We start from the raw sequence: 9,821 nt of genomic DNA, 5'->3' as shown, positions 1-9,821 counted from the left end.
CATCAGTCTGGAATGTCACTGCACCCCACACCCATCACTTTGGAAAGGCAGTTTGAAACGCAAGAAAAGTAGCAACAATAAAATCCCTTTCACAGTTTATTGGTAGATGGAATGAAAAATAAAAAACTGTGACTATATAAATATAGAAAGCGATAAATATGATGCAGTGACTATTATTAAGTATGTTATTCTGAGCCAGCACCACATGGGGCGCAAGGAGCGGGGGCTCTGTCCGAGATAAAGCAAAATTGGCTTGCAAAGTCGGCAGAAGTTGGCGTACTGGGGGGGCGTTTATGTCCCCTAATGGGTTGACTGGCACTGCTTCCATCCATCTTAAAACCCGTTACCACAGGACACCAGACAGCATACGCAAACATACATTATGGACAATTCAGACATACCACTTAGCCTAACTGCATGTCTTTCAGCTGTGGGAGGAATCCTGTACGACACGGGGTGAACATGAGAACTCCACACACACATAGCGGAAGCAGGACTGAAACCCAGCCACGGAGGTGTGAGGCGACAGTGCAAGTGTTCGTACATTTATAAAATAACTTTTACGGCTATAAAACCATAAATAATAGAATTAAACTCAATTGTAATATTAGTGATGTGTGTGTGTCCGGGTGTTTACTGTGGAAAAAACCTGATGTATGTTTGTTTGTGGGTTCTGCACTGTTAAGTCGTGTCCTACGCTGTTGCGAGCGTTTGTTGTGTGCGGTCTGCGTTGACGCAACACGTAGTTACATTTCTCGGGATGTGCGCGTCAGATTACAGCGTAGGCTACGGTGTGTGTGGGGGGGACTCAGCAACACTGTACCCACGGCGTCGATTCTGCACGAAACCATAAATCAGGCTTTAGACTATGAGAGGAAATCAGACTGCCCCAAAACATGCAACTTTTTACATGCAAAGAGCCATGATTTGAAAATAGATCCATCATGGATGGATGGATGGATATGCTTTTGAATAGGCCTATCACAATTAGCATGTGAAGCGCCTGAAAATAAAGCCACGTTGTAGTTATTTTGTAATCCACCAGATGTCGTCAAAAGGATTGAAACAATTGAACAAACGTTTTTCAACAATTGGATTTTTGGAGTAGGAGAAAATTGTTTATAGCATTTTAATTGTATTTCACGGGCTTCCTGTTGTGCTTATTTTGAAGAATTTGCAAAAGGATTAAAAAAGATAAATACTCGACAGTCAAGTTCATCATGTTGATTTAACTGTTTCTTTGGTTTTATGAACCAAATACCGTTAATATTCATTCATCACTATACTTCTCCAGTGCAGGATTTTAGGGACGCTAAAAAAGATAGTATTACTGTTACTATAATTTCTAGGGACAGTAGTAGTTGTGGTAGAGTTTGACTTCAGTTGATTACTGTTTGTTCACTTTGTTTTCATGTGTCGATCGAGTACATTAACGTGGATGACCTAGTTGCTGAATCTCTTTGAGTTTAGTTATTTATCGAAAAGTGTGACAGAAAAACAAAGCACGATGCCTACATTTTGGTTTTATGCGTGCATTTATTTTGGGTTTTTAGGAGATCTTTGTAACTCGTGGGTACTGCGCGGTTTTAATCTGTATCAGTGTATCTTAGCAATATTGTTGTTCTTTATAGTTGTGTTTTCATAACAGTTCCGTCGTCCGAGCCTTTGCAAACTCAGTGGCTTTGTAAGATTGTACGACATGCTGTCGGAGGATATTCTGAAGAGCTGACCTTAAGTGGACATGTGCTGGAGATATGATCTCTCGTTGCTCGCTTTTCCAAGGGTACTTAAGACAGACCTAAGGTAAACAACGGGGAAATAGGAAGAGGCGAACGCGCTGCCGCGTTTGAAGGTAGGCAACAAATACCCTGTTTCAAAGTTCTATAATCCATACCTTATACAGGCCATTTCAGGACCCGTACAATTTCCCAACTCCAAATCCAGGTTTATTTTTATATCTGTGGCAATTTCTTTTTTCCCATGTGGTTATAACACTGCAACTGGCATACATGGTTAATTTCACATCAGTACTTTTATTTACATTATATTTATAACACATGTTATTTTAGAGTTTAAAGAAATACAACAAAAACGAACTACTCCAAATACAGCCCGTAAGGGTATACACAAACATATTTGATTAAAATTAGATAAGTCATTAAACTCTTATATAACTACTCCGTTACAAATATACCATATATAGCCAGGCATATTATAATAACTGATATTAAAACTATTTAATGTTTTTACCTATTCGCGTTTTACACTGCTCTGCTTTACTAGCGAGTTATCGAAGCAGTCCGCGTCTCCTGCTTTTATGCAGACAAACAGTATTTAATCTTTTAATGCCATAGTACGCAAGGTCCACCCATATCTCGTAAGCAATTGGCCGTAGCCGCCACACGCCTGAACTGCTTCTTGACGCCATTGGTGCGGCTTCACTCCCGCTGTAATGATTTCCTCGAAGACCCAGCGCCCTTTCGCGTGTGCGCGCTGCGAAGGCCGTACTGGCCCTTTAAAAGGTTGGGGTGCGTTACCCGAAGCTGAGTTTAACGTGGGCTGTCAAAAAGTTACTTCGCGATCTACGTGTGAACGATGGTGAGTTTGCTTTCTGTGCATTGCTGTCAGCGTGCAATGGAAAAAACGTTTGTTGTGCACTTTAGTTTTTGCCAGTGCAGTTTTGAGCACTGGGTCGTTTTCCATTCGGCATTTTGTTGCAGTCATGAGTAAGATCAAGGTTCCCTGTCACGTTGTGGCTGGATGGTGTTGGGAGTAACCGGGGAGACCGCGGCGTTGGTACTGATTGCAGTTTTCGTACTTGATAGTGAGCGCGACTTTGGAGTCGTTGGAAACACGTCATTTTCAGTGATGTTGGTGTTTTTTTTTATATTTAAAACTAAATATTTAATCCTCGAAGTAGATGGTGACACTTAAGTCTATGTACAACATCCTTATGCATATGAAAGAACTGAATTATGATGTGAAATTAAAGAAACAGTTGTTTCGGACTGTGACTGGGAAGTTTTTTTATTTTTGGTTAATGTTTAATTCGTTATCATTCTCCATGCTCGTGGGCGATAATGTGTCACTGCATTTTCTCTGATCGGAATCTACCAACTAGTGATTTACTTACTCAATAATTCATCGAATTTTTAAAAGTTATTGGAAAGTCATTTTTATCGTGCTGTAAGTAGCATGAGTTAAAATTGCGTGCATTTTACTTGCACTTAAGCCTGAGGCGACCTCTTTTTTTTTTTTAAGAAAAAAATATTTAATGTGTTTCCTCTTTTGTTATGACAACTGCGATTGCATACATGTGTCTCGGTGCGTCAGCGGGGGCCGGGAAAGGAAGGCGGGCGTCAGTCCGAAGGTAGCAGCCCGATCATAGGCGACCGCCGTTAAGCGCTCCGGCTGTTTAATGCCCGCTCGTCTCGTCGTTTTTCCGAGCGCCACGCCTTTTAAGATGGACGTGTAAATAAACTCAAGTTACATCCCTCTGGTCCCTTTCAATTGAGAACAAAGCAAAACGAGTAGAATAAACCAGAACACAGGAAATAATAAACAAACAGCACAAAACAAAACGACAAAAAACAAACAAAACAATAGTATTAGTTGTGGCGTAATTCCGTATTTTCGCGTCTCAAAACCGGTTATTTGCTCTGCCTGTGACTCATTGTCGTCTCTTACTTTTAGATGAGATAAAACCGCGTGTATTAACCGTAACGCTACACAATGATATATATAGTGATACGTTTAAACCATGTCCTGCTACAGTGTGGCATTATGTAAAATGAATGAAGTGTTTTTGCTTGGCCTTGTCGATGAATGTAACTCATATAAAGAGGAAATCTGCGGTTGTGAGCTTCTCGTCAGCAGTAACCGCATTGCCTTCTCTGAAGTTCCGCAGCTGTGACTCCGTGATCAAGCTCTTTAATTGCGGCACAGTCAGTGTTTTCGCCTCTTAACCCAAAGGTAGCGTGAGTATTGTTAAAATGGGACCTTTTCTGGAAAATAATTACAGATCCATGTCAGTCTCTTGAATCCCAACTTGATACCATTCTAAATACATTAATGACCCTTGAACACTATATATAAGAGAAAATCAAGTATTAATAAATGCATATATTACCGCAAAGCTTAACTGTCCCATTTTAACAATACTCACCCTATGGCCTGATTTTCACCCAGGGAAGGTTTGTTTTCTTGTCACTGGTGGGAAGCTCAGTCTCACTATATTTGCACGCAAGTTGACTTGCTTATATACAGTTTTAAACAAAACGAATGGTAAATAAAATAATTATATACAATTAAATAAGGTAAATAACCCGTGTTGTATTCTGTGGTACTTCTTTTGTGACGGATGAGGGAAACCTTTAGTAATTACATCCACAAACATGGTAGTTTCTTTAACCATTTAACTCAATCCAGAGTGGAGATTTGGGGGCATCTTTTGTTAAATTGGGTCGACAGCTCTGGATTTTAACATCAGGGTTTGTGAAGAAACGTAGGTTAAAGGGGCTGCAGTGTAAGAGTATGAGCCAAACCGTAACTTCACGAGAGTCCAATAGGCTCCACCTCTTATTGGAGAACCACAGCGTGGGACCGAAAAGATTATTTTGATGCGGTGGCCTTTGGGAGCCGGGCTTTGCGGTTTCAAGCCCGAAACCCATTAACCCGTACGCTGAGAAAACCATCAAGGCCGCATTCTTTAGCCAGCTCCCGTTCATCAGGGCGTTCTTACTCAGGGAAGCGGGGAGAGGAAAAGGTAGGGCTCAGCCCCGAGTGACATCACAGGTCAACGAGGGTCAAGCTGGCCATAATGAGCTGTCGCCAAGGCCTGGACCAGATAGCCGCGCAGAGAGAGCTGCCGTTTCCACAGCTCCGTGTGACGGCCGTCTTTGGGGCAGCATGGGAAGATGGACCCCAAGCTATGGCCTTCTCAGAAATCCACTTAAATACTGCTCCCTGCTAAGCCCTCCCCCCCCCCCCATTCCAGCAGACCGGTCCGTCTCTGAGCAGCTGGGAAGTTTGCGGGCTCAGCTGGCCAACAGCTTGAGAACTTGGCTGGAGTAGAGGCTGACATGCTCCACCCATCGTGAGCGTGTGTTCAGGTTTCTTATGCCTGTCGTGGGTATTTGGTACATTTCCTCAACTCACCTGCCTCCCCAGTATGGTTCTATACTGCCACTCCCACAATGTACAGACATGAGGGGGGACCTCTGCATGCTCACCAAGCCTCATTGAAGAGTTACCTTCCCTGGTTCACCCATGGATATCACATCCTACCCCCTTTGTTTCATGCTATTGTTGTAGTCTGTGCTTTACAGAGCCAGTGTAATGTGGATTGCAGTGTAATGTGGATTGCAGTGTAATGTGGATTGCTTTTAATCCGCTGGATGCGATGTGCTAATTTTCTTCTTTCTGCTTTATCAGCCTGAATGTCAGCAGGGTGCTGTGGGGGTCGAGGGCTGAGCCCCCCCCCACCAGGGTGTGTAACTTTCTAGAAGTTAAAGGTCTGTCGTCTGCTGGCCGTAAATTTTCTGTCTGCCCAGCAGATAAGTGCAGCTGCGGGCTGTTTTGTTTTGCTCCCCCCTCGTCTTCTCTCCCTCCCTCCCTTTCCCTTCTCATTCTCCTGGAAGCATGTTCTGCTCCAACAGGATGGTTGGCTTCCTGGCAGGACCGGGTCGGAGGGGCACTGTCCCATTCGGTCTGCGATTAGCGCTTTCAATCAGTGCAGTGAAGGAAAGTCCAGCAGAAAGTTTCCAACCCTCAAACTTTTCCTTTACTGCCAAATGCACCCCCCCCCCCCATAAGCAACTGACCTGTTAAGTCACAGATTTCAAACATTCATCATGGTAGTACTTCTCAGTCTTATTATGCTCTTGTAAATGGATCTTTATCTTTTCAGTCTGTATTCTTTTCAGTCGCGGTAAAGTCACGCCTCCTGGTTTTTACCCATAGAAACAACAGCGGGTGGAGTTACCTATAATCTGATTGCACTGATCTGCTTCTCCGCAGCTGCTCAACATGCTTATCTTTCACCTACAGTTTTACCTCATGCCTGGCTGTGGGAGCTGGACCGTTCTCCGCCGCATGTGTGCGGCCAGGAAAGTGCGGATCTGTACACTTTGTGAGAAACTCGGGCTGTCCAGCTCCCCCCAGTGTCCTGCTGCGTGAGAAGGGGTGGGGGAGGGGATGGGGGGGGGGGGGTTCTGAAGTCTCTCGCGCAGATGTTGGACGCGCGCCGGATTGTGGAAGGACACTGGGGATGTCACAGGAAATAAGGAAGGTGCTTCCTGCCGGCAGCCTGCCCTTGAAACCTACACCGGCCGCGGCCCCCGCCCCTATACGCATCTTCGTTCAGGAGGGGTAACGGCAAGCTTCCACGCCGCTGACGTCATCGAGACCCCTGAGGTTTAACAAAAGAAGAGTATTTCTCCTCTCACAGACAACATGTCTGCAGTTTCAGATTATAATGTTTTTTTCTTGTTCCCCTCCGCTTTCTGAGCTCTCCCCCCGAGGTGCTTCTAGATGTTTGCATTATCATGCTAAAATCCATAATTAAAAGGATATAAAACAGATGTTTGAGATTAAAAAAAATAATAATAATAGGAGTCTTAGAGTAATAATTTTCATAATTATCTGAGTTTTTTTTTCCCTCAAACTGAAGGTTTCAGAGCTTATAAGTGTTTCATTCTAATCTCTGCTGCAGTGCTGTAGGCAAAACAGGATGCTGTGGGGTGAGATGGAGAACCTGTGCCATGTTTGACACTTTGGGGGGGTTTTGTCTGAGTCTGTTTGTTCGAGCTGTGCGCAAGCGTCTCGATCACACTCCTGTCTCGCCGCCGTCTTACCCCGTTCTCTGACTCGCCCATCCGCAGTGGCAACTCACTTTCCAGGAAGTCGATAACACTCTCGGTTTTGCTTACTTTTCCACGCATCACAGTAAAGGAGATTGTTCGTGCCACACAGCTCAACAAATAGAAACCAGCCAATACCCGACTGAGCAACAAAACAGGTTTGTTACAGGCAAGTGAAATACCTTTTCTGATGATTCTCTTCCCGTTCCGGTTTTTGGTCTAATTCTTGGGTGACAGACTTCAGAAGGCAGCTGAGAGGTTACATGCAATGTCATGCTAGCACAGAGGTGCGTTAAGCACCACAGGTTCATGCGACGCTGTGTCCATACTCTGTTACACGTACAATTTGCTAAAGTGCCTCAAACCAAATCGGCAGCCAGGTCAGTGGTGCCTTCAGTTAGATGGATTTAATGACTGACGTGCAGCGAGCAGCCTAACGGCTAATGTATACTTCTGTGTCGAATGGTCGCCGTAGGCACGGCGGACCCACATACTCCATACCGTAGCCCGATGCCCACCTCCCCTGAAATGCACTGCAACAGACACTGCAACAACTGCAATTGGTCCGCTTGGTTTTGGCAGTGCAATTGCAGAGTGACAGACACACCAGCTATCACTTATTCACATCATACAATTATGTAAATGAGATACTTGCCGAGTTGCAGTATTAGAGGCACAAATTTGTGAAGTAACAATGGCTCTTTTTTAGTTTATTTCTGATTTGCTGTCTGCTTAAGAAGAACCAAAGAAAATCAAACTATCCGTGCCGTATTGAATTGCGTGGTGTCATATTCTTCTACATCACGTCATATCGCATTGAACCCCATCAAGATGTATGTCTAATCGACCTCAGTGAGGGAGACACACATCCCTAACACCAACACACGAGTATCAATGCTTGCTACAGCGTAGGCCACTTGCGTAGGCTGCGGTGTAACCTCAGCGCAGGCTCCACGCCGAATTATGTTAATCCACCTTAACAGGACGGCAGCTAGGTACAGTCTTGGGGTCTTTTTTTTTTGGTGGCTTCTTGATTTTGAAGAGAAAAAACTGGGAGATGAAGGAGCCCAACTCCCTGAAAGCCGTTTTTCTTTCCATCTCTCCCTTTTCCTAGCTCCTTTACTCGATGTTCTTCATTAACGTTAACAAGGTTTCTGTCTAATCGAGATATTTTGCCTGTAATAAATCCACCCCTCCCCCCCCGTTTTGGACTGAACCAAAGTGGCCCCACTGAGGCGAAAGTGTGGAATATTAGGAATATGAAAGCACAGGAAATAGTTTATTGTACTGACTGCTTGGAAATGTTACGTTTGTGCATGTTGCTGTTTTTGACCGAGGTGTATAACATTGGCTGTACGTAGTTAGATGTTTGTCTGATTCTGGGGTGTTTTTTAATGGGGGTTGGTATTTCCCACAGGAAGGGGAGTTTTAATCGTTAAGCAAACAAGTGATTAGGGACAGCCTGGGCATCCTTTTTGTTGATGAAGTGTCATTGTGTGTAAGATAACAACACAGGGATTTTGGGTTTGGGGGGGGGGGGGCAGGGGGGGGGGTGTGGAGCTGCTGGCTCTGAATGTCCAGACCAACACCCCCTTGGGCTTGGCAGGCGGTTGTTGGTTTGGCTGCCCTTGCAACAGGCAGTGCTGGGTTTAATGTTTATTTACATTCTGCTCCATGGGGAAGCATCCTGCTGCGGGGTACTGGACAGGGGTTCGAGAGAGAAGGCCAAGGCTGTCTGGGGGGGGGTGGGGATGGAGAATTCTGCCCAGAGCTATATTTCATTGGGGAAAAAAGCAACTTTGAATAAATAAAAACATCTCAGAGATCATAAGGTTGCAACATGCTTTGAATTTCACACTCAGCTGTGTCCCCAGGAACAATCGGCACAGGAAGCTGTACCCCTGCGCAGCCCAGTGACGCAGTTGGAAGACCCTGCGCAGCCTCCTGCGGGGAGTTTAACAATTATATATATAAAAAACAAATCCAGTTATGAATGTAACAAGCTTCTCTGCCGGCAGACTGGGAGAATGCCTTTTGTCTTTAATTTTTCCCGTTTGTGATACTTGGCAGTGGGAATGACAAAGCTGCTGTTAGGATAGGGGATGGGGGTGTGGGGGGGGCACACCAGTATCATTCCATTTTAATTAAACATTTTAAAACATTCTCTCAAGAGTCATTGCCCACGTGATGCGTCCTTGTTTACGAAGCCGTCTGGGATTGTGTGGGAGACGTACAGGCAGATTTCTCTTAATTAAAGTTTTCATGAAAAGACAGTTCATCATAAATCACACCTGCGATGCTCAGGTTCATCTGCACTTTGCTGTATGAGGCTCACGGTCAGCTTTGGCTGTTCATCATTTCAAAACAAATTTCCATGTATACTGTAATTTTAACAGATTGATTTCTGTTCAGATATCATCTGTTTTGCCATCATCTTTGTATTTGCATAGTTATTACCATGGTATCATTTGTTTTTTTGTTTGTTTTCTTTGCCATTTGGCATGACACCACATGAGCTATTAAGAAACGTCAAATTTCATTGCCAACGTGTGATAACAATGCGTATTATTTTCCTGCTGTAACCCCAACTACAAAATGGTGCTATTCTATCGCCCCAGGTCTCAGACATTGTGAACAATAAATTAATGTAGTGTGTCATAGGCCGAATATTTTCATTGCTGTTGGGCCGGGTATTTTCTATTGGTCCAAGTGAGGAATCGGAGTGTGAAGGAAGCTTGACTGCTGCCGCTAAGCTCTGGCACTGCTGGGAGCTTTGAGGGGTGTGGCTTATCTTCTAGGCCCCGCCTTTCTCTCAAGAATTTCTAATGAGTGAGATCGTGGGTGGAACCAAACTCCCAGAATTCTCCTCCCAGACGTTAAAAAACCCGTTCTGTGGAATGCGTGCACACGCGCAAACACCGACACGCACACACACGCAAGTCAATGGCGTCGACGGTCCTT

Source organism: Paramormyrops kingsleyae, chromosome 8 (assembly GCF_048594095.1).
Source record: "Paramormyrops kingsleyae isolate MSU_618 chromosome 8, PKINGS_0.4, whole genome shotgun sequence".
Lineage (NCBI taxonomy): Eukaryota > Metazoa > Chordata > Actinopteri > Osteoglossiformes > Mormyridae > Paramormyrops > Paramormyrops kingsleyae.
Note: the sequence above shows the minus strand (reverse complement) of the source record.